This window comes from Castor canadensis, chromosome 4 (assembly GCF_047511655.1).
Source record: "Castor canadensis chromosome 4, mCasCan1.hap1v2, whole genome shotgun sequence".
Lineage (NCBI taxonomy): Eukaryota > Metazoa > Chordata > Mammalia > Rodentia > Castoridae > Castor > Castor canadensis.
Genome location: NC_133389.1, coordinates 89,233,761 through 89,252,821, shown reverse-complemented (window position 1 = coordinate 89,252,821; position 19,061 = coordinate 89,233,761). Strand labels below are relative to the sequence as shown.

Here is a 19,061-nt window from a genome sequence, read left to right as displayed (position 1 = left end):
TACAGCTGGCTTTAAAATATAGGTTTTCCTATTATTTGGGGAGAGATAGGTGCACAGATCAGGGAATGACTGCCATTGAAGACACAGTTGTTAGACTAATAGATTCCAAGGGGATGGAGCACACAGTGAAGCTCCAGGATTGGTACAGCAGCAGAGGAAGGGGAAAGGGACACAGTAGGCAAGAGTCTTTAATGTGGTTCCTTGGAAGGAGTGGATGAGGTGGGGTTAACTTTGAATAATTTCAGTAGGATCTAGGGCATAGGGGCTGTTCCTGGTTTTCTGGTACCTGGCCTTGGGGTGACCAGGGCAGGTAGATAGTGGTGCCTTATGTGAGAGCCCCATGGGGAGGCAGCTGGGGACATGGATTTAGATTGTTGTCTTGCATTTAGAAGGCACACTGGTAAGTGAGCTGATAAGTATCTCTAGGAACTGGCTGACCTTGGAAAGGGTAGCTCCTCTTGCATCAGCTGGGGCCGAGTTGTCAAAGCATTTGAACATGAAAAATAAAAGGGATGCAAATACAGACTGTGCGACCTAAGTGACATTTTGTTTCTAGAGTTCTGGACTCTTTTTCATCATTGGCCATTGGAATTCACTTGCTTAGCAGTGTCTGCTGCTTCTTATTGGGCTGTGTGTGTTCAGGAGAGAGATTTGGGTCTTGTCTTTCTTGCCATGTTTCTTTTTACTGATTTTTCTGCATCCTTGTTGCTTTTGAGTTGGGATACCAAAAATTCATCATGGCATCAGCCTTTCAATTTATTTGAATTTTCCTTTCTTTTGATGTCATGAATTGATCATATAGATTGGTTAGTCATCACACATGGTTTGGTATTTTAGACCCTAGACTTGATTTATTTTTGCTCAGGGTCTGCTACCCTTCTGTGAATGTGAAAGTTTGGGAACAAAACAGGGACAAGGTAATGTATTATAGCTGGTCATCTGTTCAAAATCAGAGGGCTTCCAGGAGGTTGGGTTCCAGGTAGTCAAGACTCCCCTCTGCATTGGGTATTTCACCTTTGACCTTATATGAAGGGCTGGAGGATGGTTGTCTTCCTTTTAAGCAGCCTCACACTGAGTTTGTTGGCATTTGCCACTCCACCTCCTCAACTCAGATTTGGTCCCCAAACCTTTCTTGGAATGGCGGATTTATGTTTTCTTTAAGTGCATGTCAGTCAGGCTGTCAGGGCCACTGTTCCTCTGCCTTCCTGCTAGTGTCCCTTGGTGCACTGGGAGCTACGCTTCAGGGAGTCCTTAAAGCAATTATTGTGCTTTCTCAGCGGGCAGAAGTCCTTTTTAGCTTCTCTCTGCAGCTGTTTGGGTACCTGCTGCCAGCTGCTCTCTGCACACACCAGTTGAGAGGAATCAGCTGCCTACCTACACATTGCCAAACTTATCCCCAAAACCAACCATTCACAAAGGGCACTTAACTTCTCTGTTAAGTATCACTTATGCCATTGCATCAGGAAGCCTTACAAAGGACAGTAAATAGTAAATGAAGTGGAATCTGTACTGGTAATGTAAAACTAACAAAATCATCATTATTTTTCAATAATCACCTTATTGAAGTCATCCCAGAGAAATTTTTCACAGTCCTCTCCCTTCCTTTTTTCCCTTTGAACGTTCATTCAGGAGACATCTGGAAGGACGCTAAGTGGGTTCAGAAAATATCATTGGAGGCCTCTACCCATCTAAGGTGAGAGGGATTTAAATATTGGTAGTGAATTTGTGTATCTCAGCACTGGGCCTAATTTCATGAAAGAAAGTTTACACTGATCCTTCCTGAAGAATAAGAAGCAATTGTAACAAACTGCATGAGCATCCTGGGGCAGGTGACAACTGAAACAATGAGGAAGCAACACTCTTTAGTAAAATCTTCCCAAGTAGATTTTTGTGAGTTTTTCATTTCCTTTACCTGGGAGTTATGTCTCAAAAGAAAGCAAATGTCCTGTTATCCCTGACAGCAGTGGGCTCCTGGAGGGCAAAGGTGAGGAGTTGCAATTTCATCTTCCATTCCTCTTGTACAGAAATCACTGAATTTGATTCTATCATTTGTTTAAATTTGGTAGGCAGTGGATGCTGCATATGAATACAAAGGTTTAGAACAAGTGGAGGGGCCCTGCTGAAGTGATGCTAAGCCAAGATAATAGTCATAGAACTAATCTGTTTTTCCATTCTTCAGCTGCAGGGAATTCTGCATTATCTGCTGAGGGAATCATTTTATTTTTAAATTGTACTTTATTATTAATACTGATAAACCAAGAAATGACAAAGCCCAGGGTAGGCCCACCTATTTTGCATTATTGCCAGTCTTCATTTACTTTACTATCAGCACATTAATTAGCATATCTTATATTTAAATCAGCATTGCTCTCCAGTGCCATTTAATGACTTTTAGGCAGAGTTGACAATCAGCAGGACAACTTTTAATGTTTTAAGTAACTTTTTTAAGGTAACTTAAAATCCCAGTATTAACAACCCAAAAGTTAATAATCCTTGTAGTTTTCTGATTGATTTATAAGTCACAGCATACTTAATTTTCTTTAAGTACTGACACCTATGTTTGAATTCATGCTAAGCATATGATAAATAGGACACTATTTAAACCACCTCTGATCCTCTGGATAGAGGGAACATAGTCCTGTGAGATTGATAGTTTTATTGTAAATGTAGGTAGGAAGCACCATTTATTTTACTTCACTTTGATTAAATATTGCATAACTCTCACTTTTCAAAAATAAATCTTGTGGTAATTTGGCTTCATATATGAACTTCTGAAGGTGATAAAACATTCATTAAGTGGAGTTACTAGCTCACTTTTTTGTTAAGTTTTTATTTGCTCGTCAGCTTTTAAACAGAAATTAGAGACTTTTGGGGGAGGTGGTGAGGCAGTGAGAGTATAGTCAACACTCTTAGAAAGATGGATGTTGTTTTGAGGACAACTGTCCCCTGCAGAGTCATTAGATATTCCAAGGACCAGCAAAACATCATCATTACTCATGACCACTGAATTAAATCCCAGAGTTCACCCTGGAGATGGCTTTGGATGCAGCACCTGTTGCCTCCTCTCTCTGGGTGTCTTAGAAGGTCATCTGCCTTGGCTTTTCCAGAGACCAACTTGTTTCCTAGAGAAAGTCTTTATAAGAACCTCATCCCCAGCAACTTTTGCAGAAGCTAACTTGGAAATTAAATACCAGGCCATCTGAGGGGATATAGGGCCAGCCTCCCTTCCCTCTTCTCTGACCTTAAACAGTCCTTAACTCTCCCATTTCACTCATTTCCTCTATTTTTAGCTTCCTCCCCTTACTCAGAGAGTACTGTATTAAAATGCAAATCTCTTGGGATAAACATCATATGAATATGAATTTCCTGACAAAGGCAAATGGAACTTGCCTATACGTATTAACCAGAGAAATAAAGAGAGCTTACCCTTTTAGGTTCTGTCCTTTTCAGTTCTTTGTATTTCCCTCATACTGAGGCAGCATAGTAGATTAGCACATTTGAGCCTTTGACTGCCCCCATCTATAAAATGAGAGCAATAATACATTTATGAATGGATTAAATGAACATTTTTTGGGTATGGTAAAATAAGGGGTACTTCCCTTCATTCTTAAGATGAATAGCAAAATCTGAAAGATTTTTACCCTGATAGGTAAGACTGGGGCAATTCTTTTTCGTCAGCTTGTGGGGAAAATGACTTATGAGGAATTTTGACTCTGGGTGCTGTGACCTCTTAGTGTTTTATTGGACACCCAGCTGATGGGATATGTCTTTCTCTGTTGCTATTGAGTACTGAGCTTCCTTATTCTACTGTTCAACTATCCTGTCATCCTTCTAAATTGCCTCCTTGTCCCATCCCTATGCTTGACATGAGAGACAAGTCACCCCCTCCAATATCTATGGGTAGTCTTGCCAATAAGCGCCTTTTCCAAGGGCCCTCATTTCCAAGGAGACTGGGTACAAGGAGAACATTGTCTAAGACATCCCTTAGGACCAACAGCACAGGCTTGACCCCTGTGGAGCATCTAAGACAACCCAACCAGCTGGAAGCCAATCGTACCTGCACCCCCTTCCCCAGAGGTCTTTCCCCCATATGGAACCCAGAGTGCAAAACCTTCACTTCTTCATGGTGATTAACCTTAGGTACTGCCTCTGAAATCAGGATGCTCTCTGACCTCTGAACTCACCTGTGCTTCCTGGAAGAAGCATACCCCTACCCTACAGTCCCCTATCTCAGCTTGGCCACTGGCCTCAAGCACAAATATAGCTATACATGCTGAAAATGAAGTACCCCCAAGACAAAGCATTGAATCATCAGCTCTCCACATTGGTCACTTTCAAATCCCTGTCTGATTACATTGTCTACCCCTGGTGATAGGAAACTACCTACTTTCCAAAGTAGCCCATAGCATCATAGTAGAGATGTTGTAAGGCTTAGCAGACAACCTGAGTTTGAATCTGGCACTAGTCAGCTAAGCTGTACTAACTACCTGGACAAATTACCCTAGCTTTCTAAGCTATGGTTGCTGCATTTAAATGCAAATGACAATAACCTCAATACAGGAAAGCTGGGGACCATAATGAAGAAACAATTCTTAAAGTCCTTAGCAAAGAAGCTGGCACAAGGTAAGGACTCAGTAAATTTTGGCTAAAATTTTATTTTGCTATCATTCATCTTTGAAGGATCTAACTTTTTTTTAAGAATTACTTCTCTTTGTTTCTCTGAAGTCTGTCTCCCAGGAGTTTTATATATACGTGCTAGTTCTGTCCTCTGAAGCCACACACAGCAATTTAGTGCCTCTTTCCCTAGCCACCTGTCTCATCCAGGGACAGTTTTCACATCCTCTTCAAAATGTTTCTCCTTTGGTTAAATAATCACAGTTTCTTCTGTTGTTGCACTGCATGACATAGTTCAAATTCTGTCACCATCCCAATCCACCTCATTTCACCATATCCCTTGTGAGTGTGGCATGTGGCCAGGTACAACTCAACTTCCCAGCTGAACAGAATCTTCTCCCTTTACCATTCTGCTTGTGCTGTGTAGCATGTAAAGCAGGTCAAGTCTGCTTCAAGACCAGCAGACCAGGTCATTCTCTTTGCTCATGCTGAAGCTACACACTCATGTCTGTGATCCCAGACCCCTCACCAGCATGTGCTGATGCCACCTTGTTCTTTTCTCTGCCTTATACTTGTGCCACCTTTCCCCCACACAAATCTTTTCCCCACCTTGTTCTTACACATTGTTTTTGACATGAGTGCAAGACAACATGTTGACTTTAGTTGAATTGAACTAGGTTGAATGGGCTTCATTGTAATCTTTCTCCAGGTTCTTTGGGCTTCTCTGGATCCTCAGTCTGTTGCTCAGCAACCCAATGTATGTGCTCTGTATGCTACTCTGTGTCATCTGCAGATGTGTTGAAAAGGCAACTCTTCTCATTGGAAAAATGAGAAACTTCATGACTAGCAAAGTTGTTTTTAATAGACAAATGAAGTCCTCCAATAAGAAATTGCCCATTTTGGAGTTCATTCCCCTTCTCAGTATAAGGGGAAATTTGGACAGATGTTCTGTAAAATGTTTCCATCTCTGCGAATCTATGCTATCATACTTTCTCACTATATAGAAATAAATATCCTTATTGCCAGTTGGGATTTACCAGCCTTCAAACTAACATTGGCACATTTTTACCTGTATAGTATGTTTTTTTCTTTTTGATGAAGCATGCTAAAATGGACTATATTCAAACTGATACCCAATCAGAGAGAATATTTTGCATATGATTTAAAATGAGGTTTCTGTCATAATCTAATTTTAGTTGTTAAAATATAAATGATTCTTACTTCATTAGTGGTTAAGCCTTAAATGGAAGATAAGGGGAGATGTACAGAACCAATAACTCTTAGGAAGAACAACTAGACAGTTTGGTAAAACCTGGCTAATTGGTAAGAAGTCATTAAATAAAGGCGCATATTTCAAAGAATCTGTTCATCTCCTTGCACCACACTTTGTTGCCTAGTAATAAGTTAATATCATCAATGTAATTCATTCAAGTGATATATTCTTGGACTTTAAGATGGGTTAGGGTCTGAACTGTTTAGTGATGCAAAATCAGAATATCCTACTATCCCTGTCTAGACCTCCCCAAATGGGTCCCATTTGCAGATATAAAGCAGTTACTTCCCTTCTGCTCCAAAAAGGTAAAAAGCTACCTAGGAATTTGTAGTATGCTTGATTACTTTGGCCTGGTGAACTCTGCTAATAAATGCAGCAGGGCAACATTTAAATCTGACTTTTGCTTGATGTAGCAGAATGCCTGACTGGTCATGTCATCTATTGGAAATTAAGGTTGATTGGTTTCCATAATGAATTATTTTAATCAAGTTTCTGCCCAGATTACTTTAACTCTGTTTTTTCCCATCCACCTGTAAAACACATTATTATCTTAATGTCTAGAATTGTCAGGTCTAAATTATGCCTGCATCTCAGAAAGCATGAGCTCATGTGTTGAATCAGAGACATCAAGTAAATGTCAACAGTCATTTTGAAATGCAAAACATTTTTTAAAATCTAAGGGACTCTTAAATTGTGGTCCCAGCCCAGAAGCATCATCATTAAATCCCAAGTCTCATGGCTCACCTCAAGCCCAGTGGACCAGAACCTGGGAGGCAATGGAGGGTATGGCAATGGGTCTTTTAAAAAATATTCTGGGTGATTCTGATGCATGCTAAAGTTTGAGGATCATTGATCTAAATTACTATGTGTAATTACCACTAATAAACTTTTTCATGTTGATTGTTTATTAAAAAGTATAAATTCAAACTGAATACAGATGGCTAATTAAGGCAACTTCCTTTCTCTGCTTTATTGATTAAGATGTGTTAATCAGAATCTGTTTTTGAACACTGTATATATGCAGATTGTCAAATATAGTTGAGCATATGTAAAATCATTTGTTGACTTATTGAAATATAACACTTATTTGAGAAAGAACAAATAGTTATAACTACTTAATTCAGAATTTGTTCCCCTATTAAATGTTTTATAAAATGCAAAAATATGTTTGGCCAAAGGAGGAAGACAATTGGATCACAACACAAGTTAATGAGCACAGATAATGTTAGTTACCTGGTATAGAACTATAAGGGTTTCTTTCATATATGCATATATACATTAACCATAAAGTATGTTTGCTTACGTTTTGCCACTCTGTTGGGCAATTGCTAAAATATGAGTCAGGTCTTTTGGTTACTCAAACTGGTTTAAAAGAGAATAACACTAGCAAGTACAAGGTCATGAGTTCAATCCCCATTACCACACACAATAAAAGGAGATAACAGAATTTGTTGACTCATGTAAATGAAAGTTCTGTGGTATTGGGTCTCAGAAATTGCTGGACCTTAGTTTTAGGTAATATGGCCAGGAATCATCTTGCTATATTCTCAGCTATGCTTCTCTTGTATTATTTTATTCTTAGAAGGCTCTCTTCAAATGGTAGTAAGAATTCTACTCAATGATAGTAGGAAGGTTGCTACTGACATAGCAGCCCTAGTGGAAAGCATGTCATTCCAGGTAACATCCCAGAGCTTACTCTCATTGGCTGAGTATGGAGCCTTTGTAACTGTGCTACAACCATAATGGTATGAGGTAGGGTTAGCGTGTTCTAAAACTGCATGGATCATGAATGAGGAAGGAGTGGTCCACCAATCAACAACAGAATGAAATGTTGGAGGATGATGGCATAGATGCAAGGCAGATAGCAAGAACAGTGTTATTTGCAATAACACTAGCAAATTCTCTGCAGATGTAATTGTTTTATGCCAGAAATAGCTATTTGACTTGAAGAAGCTATAGGATGTCTTTGAGGATTTGATCTACTGATTAACAGTGAAGACTGCCAACTTTTACCCATTGTCTCTAGTTTCCAGATCAACTTGGTTTTCAGTATTTTTGCTGTTACCTTATATGGCATTTAAAGAATCAAATGAGTCAATGAAAGACAAAAATATTCTAAAATTTTAATTAATATCTGAATGCAATATTAAATTAATGTTTCTTTTAATTGCAAATATATTTTTCAGCAAAAGTTAATTATAAGTAAAATTTATAATGTAATTATAAAGTAAATGAAAAAAACAGGAAAAATTCACTCATCTTAACAGCTCTGCTACAGGACAATGTTAGCAAAATGGTTTTGTATTTTTCCTTCTTTTCCTTAATTATAATCAGGTGACACCTAGATCTTTAAAAAAGAATGAATAAAATTTTATTACTTTTAAAATTTTAGCATTTCATCATAAGAATCTACTCAATAGTACATACATGGATATGTGGATATTATTTTAATGGGTGGGTAGTGTATATGTCATTATACTACTCTATTGTTGAGCATTTAGTTTTTTCAGAATCTGTCGGTTTTATTCAGTTTCTATATTACCTTCTTAATAATGAGGTTCAGTGCGATAGTGCCATAGATGCATTCAGCATGCACTGATCAAATCTAAGGTCTGTTTATCCACCTCCTCCCCAGTCTTTATTTAATCACAATGTAGAGATCTTTGGTAGTACTGGGGTTTGAACTCAGGGCCTCACTCTTGCTAGGCAGATGCTCTACCACTTGAGCCACTCCACCAATGAGATCTTTAATCTCTACATTCAGGTCAACTTTTTTTTTTATCATCCACATGTGAGGCAGCACGTAAAGTGTTTGTCTTTCTGTGTGGTTTCTTATTCCTAACATTATGTCTTCTAGTTCCATCCATTTGCTGCATATGACAGGATTTCATTGTTCATTAAGTCTGAATAATAATCTATATATGCCACATTCTCTTTATCCATTCATCTTTTCGGTGGGCACCTAGCTCTTGTGAATGAGTGCATCTCTTTGGTATGCTGATTTCATTTCCTTTGGATATATACTCAGAAGTGAGATAGGTGGAACATATGGTAGATCTATTTTTTAGTTTTTTAAGGAAACTTTGTACTGTATTCCATAATGGCTGGACTAGTTTACATTCCTACCAACAGTGTATTAGAATACCTTTTAACCACATCCTTGCTGGTGTTTGTTTTGTTTTGTTTTTGATAATTGCCATTCTTACTAGGGCAAAATGATATCTCATTATAATTTAGATTTACATTTCTCTGATGCCTAATGATATTGGGAATTTTCTTCATATATTTGTTGGTTATTCATAGTTCTTCTTTTGAGAAGTGCCTATTCAGATCATTTGCCTAATTTTAAGTTAGAAAATTTGGGTTTTTTGTTAAGGTTTTTGAGTTCTTTATGTACTCTGGATATTAATCCTTTGTCAGATGAATAGTTAACAAATATTTTTTCCCATTCTGTAAATTGTCTCCTCACTTGGTTGTTTGTTTTCATTTCTGTGCAAATCTTTTTAGCTTAATGTAATTTCGTTTATCCATTTTTGCTTTTGTTTCTTGTACTTTTGGGATCCTATCCAGAAAATCATTGTCTGTGCCAGTGTCTTGAAGTGTTTGCCCTATATTTTCTTCTGAAAGTTTCATAGTTTTAGTTCTGACATTTAGGTCTTTTATCCATTTTGAGTTGATTTTTAGATAGAGTGAGAGATAGGGGCTATGTTTTAATCTTTTGGATGTGGAGATCCAATTTTCTCAGCACCATTTTTTGAAGAAATTGTCCTTTCTCAAATGTGTGTTTCTGACACCTTATTTGGAAATCAGTTGGCTGTAGATGCATGGGTTCATTTTGGGGATCCTGTTCTGTCCCATTGGTCTGCGTGTCTATTTTATGCTAATACCATGCTGTTTTGGTTACTATGGCTCTGTAGTGTGTCTTGAAATCAGTTGTGATGCCTCCAGTTCTGTTCTTTTTACTTAAGAATACTTTGGCTATGCAGTGTTTTTTGTGCTTCCCTGTGAATTTTAGGATTGTTTTCTCTGCTTCTGTGAAGAATACCACTGACATTTTAGTGGCAGTTGTAGTGAATATGTAAATTGCTTTGGACACCATATCCATTTTAACAATAGTTATTCTTCCAATCAACAAACATGAAAGGTCTGTCCCTTTTGTGTGTCTTCTTCAATTTCGTTCATCAGTGTTTTGTAGAGGTCTTTTACTTGTTTGTTAAATTAATTCCAGGGTGGTATTTGTAGCTATTGTGAATTGGATTGTTTCCATAATTCCTTTCTCAGTAAATTTGTTATTGGTATATAGAAAAGCTACTGAATATTATATGTTGGTTTTATATCCTGCTACCTTATTGAATTTGTTTATGACTTCTAGTAGTCTCTTATTGGAGTCTTCAAGTTTTTCTACATGAAGAATCATATCCTCAGCAAACAAGGATAGCTTGACTTTCTCCTTTCCTATTTTGTGTGTATTTTATTTCTTTCTCTTGCATAATAGTTCTGGCCAAAACTTGTAGTGCTATATTAAATAAGAGTGGTAAAAGTGGACACATGTTGAATGATTTTTTTATGCACTCTTGAGTTTTATGGCTAGCATTTTCTTGAGAGTTTTTGCATCCCTCTTCATCAGGGATATTGACCTATAGTTCTCTTATTGTTGAATCATCCTCTGGTTTTGATTAACAGGGTAATACTGGCATTATAGAATGAGTTTTGAAGGGTTCCCTCCGTTTCGAATCTTTGGAATAGTTTAAGAGTGGGCATTATTTCTTCTTTAAAATTTGGTAAAACTCAGCAGTGAAGCCATCCAGACCTGGGTTTTTGGTTTTTTGTGGGGGAATATTTAATTACCAATTCAATCTCTTTAGTTGTATTGGTCTAGTCAAGTTTTTTATGTCCTTCCATTTCAGTTTTTTAAGATTTCATATGTCCAGAAATTTATCCATTTCTTCTGAGTTTTCTAGTATTTTAGCGTATAGTTTTTCATAATAATCTCTAGTTATCTTTTGTACTGCTATGATATTGGTTACAAAGTTTCCTTTTTCAATTCTGATTTTAATTATTTCAGTCTTTTTTCTTTGTTAATCTATGTAAAGGTGTGTAGTTTTATCTTTAAAAATACAATTCTTTGTTTCATCGATCTTTTGTATTTTTTTAAATCTGTTTAATTTCATTCTGTTTTAATATTTGTTTTTTTCTTTCTTCAACTAATTAGGGGCTTGGCTTGTTCTTTATCTTCTAGTTCCTTAAGATGCACCATTAGGTTGTTTATTTGAAATATTTCCTTTTTTGTTGTAAGTACTTATTGCTATAAAATTCCCCATTAGTACTGCTTTTCCCATATCCTGTATGTTTTGATATGTTGTGTGTCTACTTGCATTAATTTTTAGAAATATTTTAATTTACCATTTGATTTCTTTAATGACCTGTTGTCATCCAAAAGTTTGTTCAGTCTCCATATATTTGTGTCATTTCTAAGAGTTGTTTTATTCTATTGTGAGCAGAAAAGAAGCAGGGTATGATTTCACTTTTTTGAATTTGTTAATTTGTTTTGTGGCCTAATATATGGTCTATTCTAGAGAAATTTCCATGCACTGATAAAAAGAATGTTTATTCTATAGCTGTTGGATGGAGTGCAATATAAATGTCTGTTAAGTCTATTTGATTTCTAGTTGTCTTATGGACAAAACATATTGTTTTTTTCTCTAATCTGTTGAGCCAGTCTTTATCTTTTAATTGGAGAATTTAGTTTGTTTGTATTCAAGCTGTTGTTGATAGGTAAGGGCTTACTGCTGTCATTTTAATTTTATTGTAATAACTTCACTTCTGGATGTAGGATTTCCTTAAGCATCTTTTGTAAGGGTGGTCTGGTAGTCATGAACTTCCTCAGTCAGTTTTTGCTTGTCCTCCGATGTCTTTATTTCTCCTTCATTTCTGATACATAGTCTTGCTGAGTGTAGTATTCTTGTTTGGCAGGTGGTTTCTTTCAAGACTTTAATATGTCATTCAATTCCTCCCTGGCCTATCCGATTTCTGTTGAGAAATCTATGCTTTCTGTAATTGGGAATACCCTTAAGTGTGACTTGATGCTTTTCTTTTGCATAATTATTTCTTTATGTAGTACATTTGAAAGTTTGACTATAATATGCCATGGTGAAGATCTTTTTTGGTCATGTCTTTTTGGGCTCTTATAAGCTTCCTGTACCTGAATGTCCATATTTTTTCTAAGAATAGGGAAGTTTTCCTGTACTATTTCATTGAATCAAGTTTCTATGCCACTGACATATTTTTATTCTCCTTTGGGTATTAACAAAAACATACAGTACCTGGGAGACAGAGGTAGAGTAGAAGCATGAGTTCTAAGCCAGCCTGGGCCTAGAAAGAAAATGTGTATATTTTTAAAATTTTAATGGTGTCCCAGAGGTCTGGACCCAGACCCTTCATGGGGAAATATGGTAATGGGAACCAGAGCATCCCATCTGTGACACTCACACCCAATTTTGACAGTAGTGTGCAGTCCACTAACAGGAACCAGTGATCCTCTCTGCCACCTCAGTAGCACTGCATTCAGGAGCAGGGTGGCAACTGGAGCTACTCTAGTTTCTTTCAGCCCCTCCAGTACCAGTGCATGCTTAAGGATGGGGTGGCAACTGGAGCCAAGGCTTATTTCCTGACCTCTTCATCCTGGGAGTATGGCTATAGCTGGAACTAGCAAAGGTCTTCTCAGCTCCCTTTGGCCACATAAGCCTGAGGGCAGAGTGCCAGGTGAAACCATGAAATTGCTTAAGGCTTTCCCAGGACCCTTTCATGGGCTGGGCCACAGCATTTCTTTCCCACCTTGTTGGCAATAGGCTCCTGGCTGTGGCACAAAGGGAAGCACGGTAGGAACTGAGTACATACAGAGCACAAGCACCCTGGTCTCCTTGTTCTTGAGGTGGTATCCTCTCTCTATGTCATAACACTTGTACCTCATAGTACAGGGCACTTAGCAGATTTGGGTCATAGTCACTCTGCAGTTAAGTTGTGGTTGTGAAGCAATTATCCTTGAAGCCAGTGTAGTAGAATGTCTCTGGAGTCCCAAAGATGGGACTATGCAGGCATTTCTAATCCTAGACCAACCCAAATTCAAACAGCAGCTAGATGGCTCCTTGCTACAGCATCCTGGGGGTTTGCTGTGAGGTGATGTGAGATTCTTTCCCAAGAAAGGCTTCTGTGCAGATTTTAGGTTACTTAGATAAATAGTGTGTAAATCCATTGAGGACTGGGAGAATTCCCACTTGTTCAGATTGCCAGCTTCATAGTGATAGAGTTTACTAAAGATCATAGATCTTCACTCCTCTTCCCCCATTCCCACAGCTGCTGCCAGCTGTGAGCTGGGTTGGCAGATGTTGGTGTTTTGTTTCTTATTCTATGCTCTCATCCCAGTCTCTGAATATTACAAGGGTTCTAGTCTCGCTGTGTTTTCACAGGGTCACTCACTTGAAGATGCAGCTATACACCTGTTACTTTGGTTCCTCTTTGTGGAGGAGGAGGTGAATGCTCGGAAGTGCTGTTCAAACATATTCCGATCATGGATTTTGTACTTTGAAAATATAATGAAAGCTCTGGATTCCCTGGGCAGAAAATACACTCACATATGCACATATAACATTTCTAAAATATTTCCATTTGGGCTCAGAACTTCTGAGTCTGTCTATAAAGCCCATCAGACTTAGAATCCCTGAGTACCTTCATGTGCCATGGCTTTCTGCTGTTACCCCTGACTCCTGAAATGTCTCATATTGAGAAATGTATTCCCCATGACTCAGAGGTCATTGAGAAGCTATTTAGGAGCAAACGACTTTCCCAGCACACCTCAAGTTATACCGCCTTGTCAGTCTTCTATGTAGATCTGTGGTTGGGCTCTCCAGTATTTGAGAAGGAGATGGCTTTTGGAGTGCTTAATATATAGTCCACTTATTGAACTTAGAAGTTCAGAGAATGAAGTAGCCTGGTATAGTCCACATTAAAACATAGCAGGAAGCCCAGGATCTTACCAACATATGATATGCCACTGAGTCTGCCCTTCCTATTGACACTTATGGAAAGATTTGGGATTCATGTTAAGATTAACGTAGTTGGCCAGTTCTCTCAAGTCCCACATTTCTTCTCCCTCTCCTTCTCTTCCTCCCTAGAGATTATTTACTTTGGTTATTCTTAATAGGTACCAGCCACAAACCTTTGGTGGAAACCAAATAGGTAAATTCCACTCTAAGCCTATACTACACCAGCTGAATAATTCAGACCACAATTGATTTTACAAAGCTTCTTAGTGGTCTGATGTGTTGCTGTCAGAGAGGAAGATTTCTGTCCCCAGATTTCAGTCATCTTCCCTCCATAACAACATGGAGCAATGAACATTTGGTGTCCTTAGGTGTCATCAAGTTTTTGTCTCCAGTGGTCTAATTCATAGCATACACATTTTGCAATGTGAACTCTGAGAACATAGAGCAGTACAAAGTGTTACATTTAAAGGGCAGATGGCACTTGGGGGAAGATTTATAAAAGTAAGACTTTGCGTATCTCCTTTCCCAATAAGAAGGGCTGGGCCGATAATATATCATTATTCAGTCCTCTCTTTAAAACTAAAAGTCAATGTTTTTTTTCTTCTCAGAAGAGAGAAGTTACTAAAATTGCGTAGCTTTATTTGAATTTTTAATATTAAATGTAATATTTATATGCAAATGTATAAAACTTATTAAAAGAAACAAAAAAGTATATTTCAACTACATTAAAAATTCAAATACTTTATACTGACGAGTTTCTCAGTCATGTATTGAGAAGTATTCTCCCTCCAACAGCACTCCAATGCCTATGGAGACTTTTTTATTCCTTTCAGAGGGTCTCTATTTTCCTGATTGTTTCCACTGAAGTTTCTGTGTTATTAATATTTTGAACTATCTCTAAACTATGTTATGTACAATTTGTGAATTAAATTAGGAACGTTCTATAGTGTTTCAGAGTTTCTTACCTCAAAGAAACAACAAAACAACATGAGGTAAAGAACAATAGTTTCATCAAAATAATTGGTTTTTCTTTCCTAATGTGAACATAATGTAACTCCCTCCTCTCTCATCATTTTAGTGATGATGTTCAGTCATCCTCATGGCTTCCCTCTGCTCAAATTAATTCTATAAATTATGATTTCATAATTACTAAGAAGCATTACAATTTAAGTCAAAGTCAAGGCAGACATGCCTCATATGCTACTATTACCCAGGTGTAGTAATTGGCAAAAACATAAAATTGTCAGTGGTACAAATAGTGCAGTCACCTCCTGGAACATCCAAGAGACTGAAGTGACAAAGTGTTTGTACTAATAAGAGAGTTTAGCAAAGGGCCAAACACAAGGTCAATATCCTAAAACCAATAGCAATTTTTTCAAAATGTGTTTTGCCTGTGGCTAAATAATAAATTAATTCCCAAGGGAATAGATCCACCAGAGACATTGTGTCAGATTTCCCCTGAGCAGACTACATTTTGTAAGTGAATAAAGTTAATGAGAAAGAGCAAGTGCTTTCAGATACCTACTTCATTCAGAGATGTGAATGAATCATTTTTACATTGTCTCTTAATAAGCATCTCACAAAATTGAAGGAAGTTATACAGCTAAAAGACATTAGGATGGGTTATGACTATCTGATACAGTCATACCTCAGTACCCATGATGCATTGTTTCCAGCACCCCAAAATTCACAGATGCTCAAGCCATTTATATAAAATGGCAGAACATTTGCATGTAACATATGTACATCCGCAAAAGTTGGTATTTTAATATGAATGAACATAGTCATGAAGGAAAGGTTTTCATACATATTATATGAAACAGTAAAGATTTCATTTAGTAAAAGTATCTCTGGCAGATGCAGTCAATGTTCCAGGCATACTCTCTGATCCTTTTACCATTTTTGTATGTGCTCCTAATAGGCAGCACTCATGTGTCTTGGAGGTGGACTATCCTCACATTTTTCTTCTTGTCCTACAAGAAGATTCACAGGTGCCTGAGCATTTGTATTTCCACAGGAGCAGCCTTCAACCAGAGACTGACAGGTGAAAGGGCCATTCTGTATCTTTGAGGAGTTGATCTCAAGTTGTACCCAGTAGAGCTTTGCCTAATATTCCACCTTGGCTGGGCCCCCTCCATAACACTACTGGTTTCCCCTGAGAATACCTCCTAATATATCTCTTTCACACAAATCTTTATCTCACTATCTGCTTCTGAGGAACCCAGTATGGCCAATGTCTTTTAAAATTATAAAGTTGATATGTGTACATTTTAGGGGAAAATCTAAACTATAAAGAGGTAAGAGAAAAAATACTCAGGTCTACTTCTCAGAGGTGGTGACTATGCACCATATCATTTTTTCCATATATATATTCTTCCATATTTATATTATTCTGAATTTTCAAAACCAAGGTCACACCAGAACAGGGCTTCTTTTAGTTATTTTTTTCTCCAAATCTGAAGAATTCTTCTTGATATTCTCCTATACAATGGTTCTCAGTTGTCAAGTGCCAAGGGATCTAATAATAGTGGAGAAAGAGATGGTGTCAAAATGGACATGTGACCCCACCACCTTGGTGCATCCACAGACAGGAGGGTCTTTCATGTGGGTGCATCTGGCATGCAAATATTATTAATCAGGGGAAATACACATAGGAGAGCATTAATAATTCACTGCGTAGTCTTGCACTGATTCAATAAGTGTTCCATAATTTATCTAGCCATTCATTCCCGTTATTTAAGATTTAAGTTGTTTCCATTACTGTCATTTAAACAAATTATATAGGACATGTTCCAAAAATTATTTAAGGTGGTTTAATTCACTTCTCTGACTGAATTCTTATTCCCTTTAATGGCATCAGCTGTTACCAGATGTCCTGTGACTACAACCTCGCAGTCGAATTCTTACTCTTTTGTCCTCTCACGAAGTGTGACACCACATCATGTGTAGTCTATCATTGACATACCCTGTGAACCCATCCTCTCTTTTGCATCTTCTCTGCGAAGTGCAAGCAAGGGCCTTTATTATCTCTTGCCCAGGCAACAGTAGCAGCCACCCATAGCTAGCCTTCCTTCTCTGTTCTGCTACTATTTTGTTGTCAGAGTTAATGTTCAAAAAAGATCATGATAGGCTCTATGCACACCTGTCTTCCGGCTCCACCTTCCACCTCTCCTTCCATGTGACAGTGAACACACTTTTTTCACACCTCTCTGCTTTGCTCCTGAAGTTTTCTGTCCCCAGAAAGGGCTTCCCATCATGCACTGTCAAAAACATATTCATTCCTCCTTCAGAAATAGCTTGAATACCACAGTTCCTATAGAACGGGAACTTAAGAGTTTTTAGGCTGCAAGTAACAGAAAGCTCAAACTGCCATCCATCTTTTAAAAGTTCAGAAATGGACTGGCTTCTGTCACAATTTGCTCAAGACTCAGGATGAATCTCTCTATGCAATTTTATTGGTTTTGCCCTTCCCATTTGTTAACATCATTCATAAGATGGAACTAGTCAACAGAAGCTACACACACACTTAAAACATTGTCCAATGTAATTCTCACAGGAGTCCTGGAAAAATACAGAACTGTCATTACAAATGTCCCCAGAGACCCTCTTCCTGGGTTATCTGCAGGGACCTAAAGTCAATTACATTATTTTCTGAACTAATTCCTTGTGGCTAGAGAAAACCCATGTACATGGTTTACCCTTGGATATATTGCCCAGCAACTGGGGCAAGGGGGATGTCATAACCCAATTAGATAAGACAAATTAGGACAGCCAATCTTATGACTTCCATAAATTCAAAAAGACTAGTAAAATTGGTATTGTATAGATGACCACAAGGCTGTCCTTACTCTAATGGATCACAGCAGGCTTTAGAGGCGCCATATTACATTAGGTATTGTGTATGACTCCTTGTTTATGGATCTTAGAGATAATCATTGTTTAACACCAAGTGTGTATTTAATAATTGTCCAATGATGGTACATGATTTTAAAATATTTTTTCCTTTAACTTTCAGTTTCAAAGTTTAGATGGGGTTCATTACGTAACTTTTTTTTTCTTTTATTATTCATATGTGCATACAAGGCTTGGGTCATTTCTCCCCACTGCCCCCACTCCCTCCCTTACCACCCACTCCACCCCCTCCCTCTCCCCACCACCCCCTCAATACCCAGCAGAAACTATTTTGCCCTTATTTCTAATTTTGTTGTAGAGAGAGTATAAGCAATAATAGGAAGGAACAAGGGTTTTTGCTGGTTGAGATAAGGATAACTGTACAGGGCATTGACTCACATTGATTTCCTGTGTGTGTGTATTACCTTCTAGGTTAATTCTTTTTGATCTAACCTTTTCTCTAGTTCCTGTTCCCCTTTTCCTATTGGCCTCAGTTGCTTTTAAGGTATCTGCTTTGCATCTTTCCACATAGTGATTGTTACTATAAAAAGTTATCCATGAGTTCTCATAGTTATTGCTTGCCATCACCAGAGGGACCTAATGTTTAGCCATATGTGCATCTAGTTTCTGTTATGATGTAGATATGCTGTTATGATGTAAATCCCAGGGCAAACATACCAACAGGTTATGCTTAAATTTATGACTTTTTGATTATGTAGTTAAGATTTGAGCAAATCACCACACACTGTATTTGAAATACTTGTTTCAAAGACCTTAAACCCAAGATCTTGTAGAGAAGAGGCCAGGCTTCCCAGGGTAGAGAAAGCCCCTGTCATGCTAATGTGCCAAAAGAATAGACACTCTACTGATGCTCTGGACAATTTGCCTTGCTCTTTGGGGATTGTGCAATGAATGTCTCCAGGAAAATTAGAGCTATTGTTGTGGCTCTTTTTTTTTCCCCTTCTGAAAATACAATTCTTTTCTGAAAATACATTTAAGATTCAAAACTCCCTGGCTTCTAGGTACAATCATCATAATGAGGTTTGACTCCACATGTATATGTAAATCTTAAATACCATTTTCCTGTCTTTAAATTATGGTGACAAAAAAAGCAACTCATACATTTTGATCAGATCAAATTTATTCTTTTGGGTTGAAGAATTTTAATTGGGATCACAGCCATATTGAGGCTTTTTGCTGTTGCCTTTTGTAATATTTCAAAAGAATAAATATTACTTTTC

At 37.7% G+C, this 19,061-nt stretch overlaps 1 protein-coding gene across 16 annotated transcripts in view; it reads left to right on the top strand.

Moving 5' to 3' along the window:
* The window catches only part of Nckap5 (NCK associated protein 5), a 927,122-nt gene that overhangs the window by 673,475 nt on the left and 234,586 nt on the right, over positions 1 to 19,061 (top strand). Inside the window, exon 1 of one of the 16 annotated variants that reach the window (XM_074070606.1) lies at positions 1,653 to 1,693. The exons of the other annotated variants lie outside the window; for them this stretch is intronic. The gene's annotated coding sequence lies outside the window, so the exon portion shown is untranslated. Of the gene's footprint in view, positions 1 to 1,652; positions 1,694 to 19,061 lie in introns of those variants that run through there. 16 annotated transcript variants of the gene reach the window in all.